The sequence below is a fragment of the Haemaphysalis longicornis genome, unplaced genomic scaffold (assembly GCF_048455015.1).
Source record: "Haemaphysalis longicornis isolate Haplotype H1 unplaced genomic scaffold, Haemaphysalis longicornis Haplotype H1 scaffold_8, whole genome shotgun sequence".
NCBI classification, from domain to species: domain Eukaryota; kingdom Metazoa; phylum Arthropoda; class Arachnida; order Ixodida; family Ixodidae; genus Haemaphysalis; species Haemaphysalis longicornis.
Window position 1 is genome coordinate 124,025,170 of NW_027526445.1, and position 13,570 is coordinate 124,038,739.

At 49.3% G+C, this 13,570-nt stretch overlaps 1 non-coding gene across 1 annotated transcript; it reads right to left on the bottom strand.

Annotated features, from left to right (window-relative positions):
• Window positions 1–11,764: 11,764 nt before the first annotated feature.
• On the bottom strand, window positions 11,765–11,837 carry Trnat-ggu (transfer RNA threonine (anticodon GGU)). Its single transcript has one exon. It is a non-coding gene; the product is annotated as a tRNA-Thr (tRNA).
• Window positions 11,838–13,570: the final 1,733 nt, after the last annotated feature.

Here is a 13,570-nt window from a genome sequence, read left to right on the forward strand (position 1 = left end):
AACCTAAAAACGGCAATGTCACCATCTCAGCGCGAACGGAGGCAATGCCTAGCTTCTTTGCAGCGAAATGTTCGAACCGGAGGCAGCGATCCCGCATCCCCTCTGCTCATTTTAATGCTTAGGCACTATACGCTCACAGTGAAAAATCTTTGGTGTCACTAAATTAAAGTCATCTGGAGCGCATTGACGGAGAAAGCACCAATAATTCTCATGACAGAACGGATGAGTTTTCTTCGCTGCATCGTATCTACGCCTTTTTTGCAGCAATGGCGTCTAGATTTCAGCGGAACGGCTTCAGTGACAAACCGGAACTAACAATTTTCAACGTATAGGAAAGCGCATGGAATATTGCAGCCCCCTGTATTCCAACGAAAAGGCCCTCAAGGCCTCTGGAACAAAGCCTTTTCACCAATGCGTCTGCATTTAGTGGTAAATCAACTGTAAGTCGACCCGTGTACCATGGGTCTTCTAAGCTGGCTTTCACGCATGGTGTATTACTGAGTGAAATTTTACAATGTACGAAGGGAGTTTATTTACAGACCTAATTTATTCTCCTTTCCACCACAGCCGGCTCCAGTCGCTGAAAAACAGTGTCCCTCCATTCTTTTGAGATGGTGCAATGCCGCGCGCTCTTCGGCAGAATACTATGCGGCGTACTTGAGCCTGTGCCTGATTTGGAATACATCCACTATGATAAAACCTTCCTTTTCAATTCAAATCATGGAGTTTGTACTTCGTCTGATTGATTGATTGTGGGGTTTAACGCGCCGACGCAACGCAGGCGATGAGGCGCGCCGTAGTGGAGGGCGGATTAATTTTGACCACCTGGGGATCTTTATCGTGCGCCGAAATCTCGTACACACGGGCGTTTTTGCTTTTCGCCTCCATCAGAAAAGCGGCCGCCGCGGCCGGGAATCGAACCCGCGACCTCGTGCTCAGCAGCGCAACGCCTTAGCCACTGAGCCACCGCGGCGGGTGTACTTCGTCTGTGACGCAGAAGTTGCGCCACTATCGTTTTAACAATCCGCCAATATAGCTGAAATGAATCATTTCAAATGTACCATGCATACCCCAGCTTCGCTGGACAAGGGGGTGGGGCTGTGCATTTCCCGCTTTGCACCTGGTTTTTCTTCTTCCCCCGAATTGCTTCGTTAGGCAGACTTCCCGCACTGCACCCGACAGCGCGCTAGAAACAGAGTACTTCGCGGGTGGCGAACATCTGTCCTATCCCCGTACGGTCGCGTTCCATTCACACGCGATGCCACGACAGCATTGCCTGCGCGAGACAAGCTCTCTTTCGGCCTCTCGCCGAGCGTCGATGTAGCATGTCTTCAACGCACTGGGTAGCAACTAAGAAGACCCTGGCTTTATTGCCTTACGAATTGCAACGCCCCCAAATTTAAGGTATTTAAATATCTTTATCGGTATTAACTCGCGTATAAACGTTTCCATAACGCGTGATATTTCTTGAAGAAATCTGGCCGTTTGCAGCGGTGAGCTAGAGTTCTGGTGCAGGGAAAAAGTGACGCGCGTTTTTGTAAAGCGGAGCACTCAGAATTTCGTATAAAAACACGATGTCATTTCTTACCTCCCACAGCGGAGTGCACCAAAAATGGTCGTCGGCAAATAACTAAACAGATAAAACAGTGGAATTTGCGTTTACTTACTCGGAAGAGGTTACCGCGCGCAATATAAATCAAAATAAATGGTCATGAAGAAAACGTTCGAGCAGTTTCGGTCCGGGTACGAACAAAAAATATATATTTATTTATCGCACATAGAATATTTTATTTTCGTGCCGCTTTGTTAATTATGAAGAGGTTTTTTGTTCACGTGTTTTTCTCCCAGGGGACCGAAAAATGCCCGGCCTTCACCACTAGCGGGAAACCTGGGGAGGGGAAGCATCCAGTGCGTAAGTGAATTCAATGATTGTAAGCCTCTTTCTTGCGACATGACGCCCGCTGATTGGTCGCCGGAGAAGCTCCGGTGGGAGAAGCATTGGTAGGAGCAAGTTGGCCGTAAGCTGTCTTCATGTCCCAGGTCGCAGCTGGCCAGGAAGTATGCTAACAAACAGCGCGAGGCATTGGGTTGATTGAATATTTATTTATTTATTTATTTATTTATTTATTTATTTATTTATTTATTTGTTGATTGATTGATTGATTGATTGATTGATTGATTGATTGATTGATTGATTGATTGATTGATTGATTGATTGATTGATTGATTGATTGATTGATTGATTGTGGGGTTTAACGTTCCGACGGTTAAAAACAGTGAGGTGTACCGTAGTAGAGGGCCACGGATCAATTTTGACCACCTGGGTGTCTTCAGCGCACGCCAAAATTTTGAGCGCGCGGGTGTTTTGGTCTTTTCGTCTCCATCAGAAACGCAGCCGCCTCGGCGCTTAATCGAGACCGCATTTTTCTTCTCCGAAGCACAACGCCTTAGCTACTGAGCCACCGCGGCGGATGCGAGGCGTACGAAAACGAGTTTTGGGGTGTTCTCCTCAGGTACGTGTTTTTAACTCTGGAGATAAATGCTTTAGCGGGACGCGTTGGAAACGAGTGTCCCCGTGTGTTCTTTTAGTGCGCGTAACGTTCATCCGCGAGGCATTGCTAAACGAGTGTCCAGGAGTTTTTGTACCGTGACTACATGAGAATACGATGACGTAAGACGCTGACCACGGCTCGACCCCCCGTGCCCATAAGGTGCTTCGCCCATAAAACAAACTGATGGTTACGTGAACGTTTTTTTTTTCTTTCTTCGTGGTACCGCCAGCAAACCACCGACGTTAAAACGCGCGTTGATCTGAAGATATCAAAGAATACAAGCTGATCTCTACGCTGTTTATAAAATACCGTTTTACTATTTTACAACTTTTTCGAAGCGCGTCGCTGCGTTTTCAGGTCTACGGGAAGCTTTGAGCAAAATTTTATGGATTATGGAGAAACAAAACAGTAGAAACGTAATTCCGTTGAAATGTGGGTACCAGCTTGAAAGGCGGATTATCAAACAATCGACGCAGCAGGAAAGGCAAAATACTTCAACGTGTAACTATATTACAAATGTTGGAAGAAAGCTTATTTAGTGATGTTGCAAGTTGGTTGTGAAGTGGTGGGGAAATGTGAAGTCAAGGGGCGTTTAGTATTGTGGATTCGGATCTCTCCATTAAAAGGCGCGATATGTTTATACACACTTACCATGGAAATGCCGACAAACACAATTCTCACATTGCTGAGATAACTGAATATTCGGACAGCTGTAGGAGAGATTGCAGCAACAGGCTCGTTCTTTTCTTGGTTCTAAAAAGCAATCCGTATTTTTTTCTACATCTATTCTTACGCGGAACAGTATAGATATATAGATAGATAGATATGCTGTTTCCGTTCCCTTTTAAACGGGCTATCGACGGGAAATCCGGATCTGGCGTTAGCTTTCTTAAAACACATCTATTACTGTCCTCGACTTCCTCTGAAACCCTCCGTTATGCTCTTTCGCAACCAGTGCTCCTTCGCAACCAGTGCTCCAGTCTTCTTTTGTGACTTCGATGGCTTCCCAGTGAGGCTGTTGTTTCGGTCCGTGGAAGCCCAGCGCCACCGCGAGCGGGTCCGGTAGCGCCACCTGCACATCCGCACGGGCACTAAGGGAGGCGGAAACATCCAGGTCATGGGTCACTGCCACCGCGGCTGGAGGTTTCAGTTCTGTGCACTCCAAAACGGCGTGGCGCACCGTCTCCTCCGCCTGGTTGCAGCTGCTGCAGGTGGTGTCGAGGCCCTCCTTGAACTTGGCGTGCAGTACGCGAGTGCGAAGCACCCCAGTGCGAGCCTCGCAGAGGAGCCCGCACCCTCGGGCGTTGTCGTAGATGGGCTTTTTGTAGATCCCCGTCTTGTTGCCGCTGTAGATGCTCAGCGCCGGCTCCTCCTGTGCCGCTTTCCTCCATCTCTGGAGTTCGACGGTCATCACCTGGTTCCGCACCTTTTGTCGCCGGTAGTGTCGTGGGGGTTCGGTGAGGCGAGCCGCCGCGATGCCGTACCGCTCTCCGAGGCGTTTGATGCGCGCCACCCACTTGGTTCGCAGACATCGGTCGGTGGTACACTTGAACAGCTCGCGCACCCATCGTTCATTGGGAATCTGGCTGAGCCGCTTCTCGAAAGCCAGCTTGGCTACCGCATCGCGTGCCTCGAAGGAGGACCACCCCATGTCCTCCTGCACCGCCTCGTTCGGCACAAAGCCTTGCACACCCAGCGCATTCCGCCCAGCCGCTCGCTGCCTTGTTTCCAGAGCCTGGCGGGTGGACGACGACAAGCAGAGGACGGCGTTCCCAAAAGTGAGCTCGGGGACCGCCATAGCCGTCCAGAGTGCCCGGGACACCTCGAAGCGGTTGAAGGCCCATAGGGCGCGTGACCCGGGAAGACACGCCGAGCAGCTGCCTTTGCCCCAAAGGTCCTCCTCGAAAGGCGCACTGTAGTGGGGTGTATTCGAGAGTGTCACACCGAGTTATTTATAGCGGGTGGTCCACTGGATTGGGTCACCCTGTAAACGCAGTGGAGGGCTCTCGGTGCCCTCGGTTGGGTGACACGACATGGTGGCGGACTTTCTGGCTCTAAAGCGGAGCCCCAGTGACGTGCCCTCGCTGGACACAATGTCGAGCGCGGTCTGCAGCTCCTGAGTGTTTCCTGCCAGCAGAACGATGTCGTCGGCGTAGAACAAGGCAGGCAACTTGCGAACGCGCTGCTCACCGCCCTCCATGTAGCTCAGGTCAAACCCCAGCCCGCTGTTCGTGAGGCATCTCTCTATTCCGGCCAGGAACAGCAGGAACAGGAGCGGAGATAGTGGGCAACCTTGGCGCAGCCCTCGAGACACCTCTACTGGTCCTGTGAGTGAGTCCCCCCAGTGGATCATCACCTGCGTGCCAGTGTACAGTCTGATCAGCAGCCAAGAGTTCGTCAGGCAGGCCAAGATCCCTGAGGGTCTCCCACAGTTTGGGGTGCTTCACAGAGTCATATGCCTGGGCGATGTCCAGAAAAGCAAGTAGGAGGGTGCGTTTTTCTCTCGCAGCAATTTCCATTGCCTGCGTTACTACGAACAAGTTGTCCTCTAAACACCGCCCGGGTCGGAAACCATTTTGAAGTTCTCCCAGCACTTGGCCTTTTTCCGTCCAGACCATCACACGAGCACACAAGATGTGTCCCAGGAGTCTGTATAGACCCGAGATGACAGTTATGGGTCGGTAACTTTCGGGCAGCCACTTGTCACCTCCTTTCTTGTTGATCATCCTAATTAGCGACGTCTTCCATCCATCCGGGATGCCACCACTGTACACGACCACATTTAACGCACCCAACAACAGTTGCCGATTTTTTGGCCCCATCAGATTCAGGAGCCGTGGGGGGATACCACCAAGTCATGCGGCAGTCTTCCCCGAGAGGTGTTTCAGGGCACGTTGCAGCTCCCCCTGTGTGATGGTGTCAACGGTGTCTTGCCCTACCGCTGTCTCCTTGGAGCCGGCGATGTCCGGGACCAGTGCGCCCAGTCTGGCTGCCATGTATTCTTCCATGAATCGGAGGCAGTCCACACCCTTGTGTTCAGCCCCTGTCACTGTGTCCCGCAACATCGGGAAGCAGGAAGGGGCTGTCTGTTGCTGTGACCAAATGTGCTGCCAGAACGTCGCGTCCTGCTGACTGGATGTCCTGGAGCTGCTTGGCGTTTACTGCCTTGAGCTTCCGTTGCATCAGCATGGCCATCTCTCTCTTGGCTTCTTGGTAGGCGTCCCACCGCTCCATTACCTCTGCTGCCCCTGCTCCATGACTGACTGCATGACGGTGTTCTCGGCACAGAGTCTTTCTCTTTCTCAGAGCTTCCGCAACTTCCCAGTCCCACCACGGTTTACGCCTTCTCCCCCGGCGTTGTGGTGACTGTGCGGAGGCCCGGACCTTGCTGATTGTTGTATCCACCTTTCCAGTTCTTCATAGTTCTTCAAATGGATCACTCCAGCTTCCTCCGACGGTGCTCGTTGCTGGTTGTATCTTGGCCGTTTCACGTTTTGTAAAGACATCGCATGTGTTTTGCCGCAACCCGGGTTTTTGGTCCGGCATGGCTATAGAGTTGGAACATGTTGAGCGAGGCGGAGTTGGAGAGGGACGCGATTCTTAACCGCACACAAAATAGGCGTACGTGTATCGCTTTGATAAAGTAATCCCTACCACGTCCGCTCGATGGAAACAAGACCTGGTTTCCATCGAGCGCCGTGTCCCTACCGTATGCTTTATCGTTTCTTCTATACAGGCGGTGTCGACGTCGAAAAAAGAAGCGCATATACTGGCACCATGATTCGAAATCCTATATCAAAAAGCCATATATACTGGTTGTTACGATGACAATTGAAACAATTTTTTTTTCCTGAGTGAACAGCTTTGCGGTGCGCGTTCCAACAGGACACGAAGGTTCTATTTCGCGCTCTATTTGGTTTGACACGGAGGACAACGACGGTACTTCCATGTAAAGCAGGATAACCAGCGAAGCCGGCCGCAGTTCGCAGAATGCACGAAAAAAATAACGTTTGTTCGCAGTTTGCATACGCATACCTCCTAGCGAATTAGCTGAACAAACCATGGAAGTACTTGAGCTTCATTCTAGTCGACAAACGTTGAGATGTCTTCCCTCCGAAATCGTAGGTATCCTGCAGTTTGTGTAGTACACCAGCCCAATCCGCTCGACGACAGAGGCCAACGGACGGGTCTCATCGCATCTTTTCACGTCCATGTTTAAACTCCGCAAACACAACAGGTATTTCATGAGTAAAGTCATGAAACGTAGCTGCGCGTACATGGCTGTACCCCCTCCCCTCCTCGACTACAATTTCGTGCTTGTATAAACCGGCAACCGGTTCTATGCGCACGCCCAAAAATGAGAGACTCCTCAAAATATCCTTTTTTAAGATAAGCAAAAAATATCCGCTCATGTCGGCGTTACGAGCGGGCACGTTGCTGTTGATACGGAGGAATTTGCTGCTACTTGACGAGCTGGAACTTGCGATGGCAACCACGGCGGAAGCGGCTTTTCGTTGTCTTTGGGCCCATTGGCGCGTCTGTTCTGGCGACTCCCCTTCAACTTCCGGTGTTCTTCACTGATATAAGGACATGCGTCCTTCCCGTACCGATCGAGTTACAACCTGAAAGGACTCGACTAATATTTTAGCTGACAAACATGTGGCTGTCCGTTTCGCTCCCTCGACGCCTACATATAGTGTCTGTAAAACACATCAAACCAAATCCAAACCGCTCGACAACGGAGGACAGCCGACAGGTAACGTGGACCCTCATAACTTCCGCATTTAAATATGAAACCAGCACAAAAGGCATGTCATCGGTAGCGGCATAAAGCCTAGATGTAGGTACACCCCTCCCTCTTTTCGCCCCCAACCCGTTCCGACACAACCCCGCAACCAGTGATGGGTGCAGGTTTATGCGCAAAGTACACCGGCGGATGAGCCCAAGCCTGCTGATTAAACACCAGGGCGCGGCGCCGCTTTTCTGATTGAGGCGAACAGCGAAAACGCCCGTGCGCTCAAGATTTCGGCGCACGTTAAAGATCCTCAGGTGGTGAAAATTAATCGCGAGCCCCTCACTACGGCGCACCACATCGCCTGTGTAGCGTCGGTGCGTTACACCTCACAATCAATCAATCAAGCAAGCAATCAGCCAATCAATCAATCGGTTAATCAATCAATCAATCATTCAATCACACAATGAGATTACACTGTCGAAACCTTTCAAATTTAACAAATATAGGCTCACGTCGGGGTTCTCAGGGGGCAAGTAACGTTTCATTCGGTAGGGATTCGCAGTTGCTACACCAGGCGGAATTTGATTCGCCGACGGCGGTCCCTACCTGTTCGCTTCCCGTCGTTTTTATGCGAATTAGCGCTTTTTTGTATCCTCCGAAATCGTCTGTGAAGGGCGCTAGCGCCGTTGACAGCTGGTTGCGCAATTTGTGAAAGAGGCATGAGTGGTGGCGAGGGAAATAACTGTTGTCAAATAGGGGTCGGTGGGGGCGAGGAGAGGCGGCCGAGCGGCGGCGAGTAAATGAACTTCACCGGAATGAAAAGTAGGGGAGGGAAGGGGGGGCTATAGCGCTTCGCAGTAAAATCGATTTTCGCTTATGGGAAAATGCCGCCCGACGCGGACATGCGAGCACGTGCAAGGTTATCTAGGAAAGATGACGCCACCTTGGGTACGCAGAGCGAAAATGCCCGTCGGGTGAGATCCGAACCCACCACCTCCAGAATACCGGACACCGCTCTGGTGTGATGACCACTACGCTACTAGCGGGCATTTTTTCACCACATTCTGTCTGACTTACAAAAAATTACGCCCACCTTCCCTCGCTGGAACCCTGGTGTGATGTGACGCTGAGGGGGGTTCAAGCGCAATTGGAGAGCAACCGTCGACCGAAAGGCCGCCGGAGAGCGGCACACTGGTTATATGCGCAGCGCGCCCGAAGGAGAGGAGACCGCGGAGAGAGTACTGCACATGCGCAGCACCACGCGCAGCGCCGCCCACCGGCGGAGTGAGAGCGCGCTGGGCCGCACACCCGCAGATGTTGAGAGAGAGTGTTCGCTCTCACCTGGGCACGTACCGGCGCGAGTGCGTCTGCCGCGGCTATGACGCAACACAATCCAACACAATCCACTTTAATCCGATCTAATCCAATCCATCCAAGCCAAGCCAAGCCAAACCAAGCCAAGCCTAGCCCATCCAATCGAATCTAATACAATGCCCCTCGCGAGAGAGTGTTCGCTATCGGAGAGGAGAGGGTGTGAGCGGAGGAGAGTGCGGACACCGACGACGGACGCACGCAGGAAGGACAGGGCCGCCGACAAGAGATGCTCTCAGCGTCGCATCTAAAATTCTTCAACTATTTCTATGACCTACCACATGCCCCCTTTGCTGTCCGAGGTTTTGTTGACTTCCAACCCTTATTCTGTCTTAATTTACCGAGCCCCTCATTTCCCATTTCTGATTAGCTAGATGCATAGCGAGGGCCTCTGTTCTTGCAGTCTTGGTGCCAAATGTAGCTTAAGAGAGTTCAACGCTGGTCGACCACTCTCGACATGGCGTAGACACTCGAGTCACAGCCGGGGGGTTAAAAAGAAGGTCCCCTTCACCCTAAGTAGTCCAAGTGGCGCTGGCTACAACCCCCAAGTGCAGGAAACAGAAAATACTTTAACCCGAGAAAGTGGTGGGGAAACAGCCCCGCAGGTAGCGTAGTGGTCATCGCACCAGACAAGTATTCTGGAGGTCGTGCGTTCGGGTCCCACCCGGCGGGCATTTCTTCACCACTTTCTTTCTGACTCAAAAAATTATTCATCTATTTCTGTGACCTACCGCATTCGGCTATTTGCTTGCCGAGGTTTTCTTGACTTCTAACCGTTATTCTGTCTTAATTCCCCGAGCCCCTCATTTGCTATTTTTGATTCGCTATATATATATATATATATATATATATATATATATATATATATATATATATATATATAGATATATATATGGTTTGGAAATGAGGGGCTCGTTAGGAAATACAGAAAGAAATGCCGGCAGTGGCAGTCTACAACGCCAAAGAAGGCATAAGGGAGTGGTTAGACTTTTTTTTTACAGTTATTGACGTTACATTATTATTTTTTTTATTATTAATTACGTGAGAAAGAAAGAAAGAAAAACACGCGCCCAGAGTGGGGACCGAACCCACGCCTTTCGATTAGATCTCGAATGCCTTACCAATTCGGCAATCTGGGCGACTGTGTTCTGCTTCACTTTCTGGGGTATTTATATTTACTACAACTGCATCTGACGCTTGAGGGTGGTAGCCAGCGCCACTCAGACTACACGGGGAGAAGGGGACCTTCTTTTTCAACCCCCGGGGCGTGACGCGAACGTCTACAGCCTGTCTTGAGCGGTTAACTGGCGGGAAACCCTCTTATGCTACCTTGGCATCAAGGCTGCCAGAACCGAGGCCCTCGCTAAGCTTTCGCACGATAATAGGGTTTGGAAATGAGGGGCTCGTTAGGAAATACAGAAAGAAATGCCGGCAGTCTACAACGCCAAAGACGGCATAGGGGAGTGGTTAGACTTTTTTTTTACCGTTATTGACGTTACATTATTATTTTTTTATTAATTACGTGAGAAAGAAAGAAAGAAAAACTCACGTAATTAATAAAAAAAAATAATAATGTAACGTCAATAACGGTAAAAAAAAAAGTCTAACCACTCCCCTATGCCTTCTTTGGCGTTGTAGACTGCCGGCATTTCTTTCTGTATTTCCTAACGAGCCCCTCATTTCCAAACCCTATTATCGTGCGAAAGCTTAGCGAGGGCCTCGGTTCTGGCAGCCTTGATGCCAAGGTAGCATAAGAGGGTTTCCCGCCAGTTAACCGCTCAAGACAGGCTGTAGACGTTCGCGTCACGCCCCTGGGGTTGAAAAAGAAGGTCCCCTTCTCCCCGTGTAGTCTGAGTGGCGCTGGCTATCACCCTCAAGCGTCAGATACAGTTGTAGTAAATATAAATACCCCAGAAAGTGAAGCAGAACACAGTCGCCCAGATTGCCGAATTGGTAAGGCATTCGAGATCTAATCGAAAGGCGTGGGTTCGGTCCCCACTCTGGGCGCGTGTTTTTCTTTCTTTCTTTCTCACGTAATTAATAAAAAAAATAATAATGTAACGTCAATAACGGTAAAAAAAAAGTCTAACCACTCCCCTATGCCTTCTTTGGCGTTGTAGACTGCCGGAATTTCTTTATATATATATATATATATATATATAACACAGACATATGGGTTTGCAAACCTCGCAAAGCAGAGGGGAGGTTGTGGTAGGTCATTGAAACAGATAAAGAATTTGGAAAGAAAGACAGAAAGCGGAGAAAAATGCCCGCCAGGTGGGATCCGAACCCACGACCTCCAAAATACCGGTCTGGTGCGATAACCACTACGCTACCGCGGGGCGATTTTCCTCCCGCTTCCTGGGGTATTTATGTCAATGTAATTTTTTCCTGTGCTTGGGGGTGGTAGCCAGTGCCACTCTGACTTCTTGGGGTGAAGGGGACCTTCTTTTTAATCCCCGCGCCGTCACTCGAGTGTCTACAACATGTCAAGAGTGGTTAACCAGCGTTGAACCCTCTTAAGCTCCATATGGCACAAAGAGTGCCAGAACAGAGGCCCTCATTATGCATGTAGCGAATCAGAATAGGAAATGAGGGGCTCATAAAAATAACACAGAAATAAGGGTTGGCAGTCAATAAAACCTCGGAAAGCAAAGGGGAGGTTGTGGTAGGTCATTGAAACAGATAAAGAATTTGCAAAGAAAGAAAGAAAGCGGAGAAACGCTTCTCTGGTATTCTGGAGGCCATGGGTTCCGATCCCACCTGGCGGGCATTTTTTCTCCGCTTTCTTTCCAAATTATTTATCTGCTTCAATCACCTACCACAACCACCCCTTTGCTTTCCGAGGTTTTCTTGACTGCCAATCTTTATTTCTGTGTTATTTCGGCGAGCCCCCCATTTCCTATTCTGATTATATATATATATATATATATATATATATATATATATATATATATATATATATATATATATATATATATATATATATATATATATAAAGAGGGTTGGCAGTCCAGAAAACCTCGGAAAGCAAAGGGGAGGTTGTGGTGGGTCATAGAAAGAGATGAAGAATTTTTTGAGTCCAAAAGAAAGTGGTGAAAAAATGCCCGCCGGGTGGGATCCGAACCCACGACCTCCAGAATACCGGTCTGGTGCGATAACCACTACGCTACCGGCGGGGCTACTTCCCCGGCACTTTCTCGGGTATTTATGTTAAGGTATTTTTGTTTCCTGCACTTGGGGGTGGTAGCCAGCGCCACTCGGACTACTCGGGGTGAAGGGGACCTTCTTTTTAAACCCCGGGCCGTGACTCGAGTGTCTACGACATGTCGAGAGTGGTCGACCAGCGTTGAACCCTCTTAAGCTCCCGTTGGCACTAAGACTGCCAGAACAGAGGCCCTCGCTAAGCATGTAGCGAATCAGAAAATGGGAAAATGAGGGGCTCCGTGAAATCAGACAGAAAATAAGGGTTGGCAGTCAAGAAAACCTCGGAAAGCAAAGGTGAGGTTGTGGTGAGTCATAGAAAGAGATGAAGAATTTTTTAAGTCGAAAAGAAAGTGGTGAAAAAATGCCCGCCGGGTGGGATCCGAACCCACGACCTCCAGAATACCGGTCTGGTGCGATAACCACTAGGTCGTGGGTTCGTGGGTTCGCATCCCACCCGGCGGGCATTTTTTCACCACTTTCTTTTCGACTAAAAAAATTCTTCATCTCTTTCTATGACTCACCACAACCTCCCCTTTGCTTTCCGAGGTTTTCTTGACTGCCAACCCTTATTTTCTGTCTATATATAGATATATATATATATATATATATATATATTTAATTATTTATGAATATATATATATAAATATATAAATGTAAGAGAAAGGTTCCTGACTATAATGTTAACTGCACGATAACGAAGTCACATAGAAAAAGATATATTTATCCTAAAATTTCGACCGGGGCCGGTCTTTAGTAAAGATACAAATACTGCAAATCTGTTGGGGTTGAATACATTTCAGTTGTGGGCGCGGCAAGAAGATGTATCAAGCTAAACGTAGGCGCTACGAGACACAGAAACAAGCGAAACGCTAGAATGCAAGGGGTGGCTGGGCGGGGGGGATAGGGGGGGGGGGGCGTTTAAGTGGTGCCGGGGAACAGAGGGGAAAGGGGGCGTAATCAAGAGAGGCGAGGCTATAGGATAACAGGAAAGCGTTGCATGGCACTGAAGTCACCACGGGAAAGCAAGAAATGAGGGACTAAGGGGGGGCTCGTTTCCTGCTCGTTTCTTGACCTCTTCTGGCGGAAGGTACCTGGTACCTCAACCCGCCGCTATTTTTTTTTAAAGATTGCTGCCACATGTAGGTATCAGGGTACGGGAGTTTCAAAACACAGAACTATGCAAAGAACCAGAGGAAATTGACTGGTTGGAGAAAAGGGTGGGACAGCCCAGAGTTAACTACGGACGCCTAGTGCAAGCGTTAACAAACACATACGCACGCACACACACAAACAGAAAAAATGGAAGGAAGGAAGGAACGAAGAATGGGGTTGAGATAAGGGAGAGGGGTTTTAGCGGGAAGGGCGCGGGAACCGCAGCGGGGGAATGCGGGGATGAAAGAGGTTGGAAGAAAGCCCCAAACGACACGCAGTTTCACATGAAGTAAAATCGCGGGAAGGTTTTACACCTTAAAACGTGACAGCCGTCCACGATGCGGACGCAGAAAGGCAAGGTCATGCAATGCAAGGACAATACCATGCAAAGTAACGCTAATTTGAGCTAGATCACATAAATACCGAAAAATGAGTGGACATAACGCTAAAATCACATACAAAAAGGGAGATATAGAGTGCCACATGAAGTTCTCGAAGAGCATTCATGCAAGGTCATATTCCCGATAGCAATTCTTCGGTGAAAAAGGACACA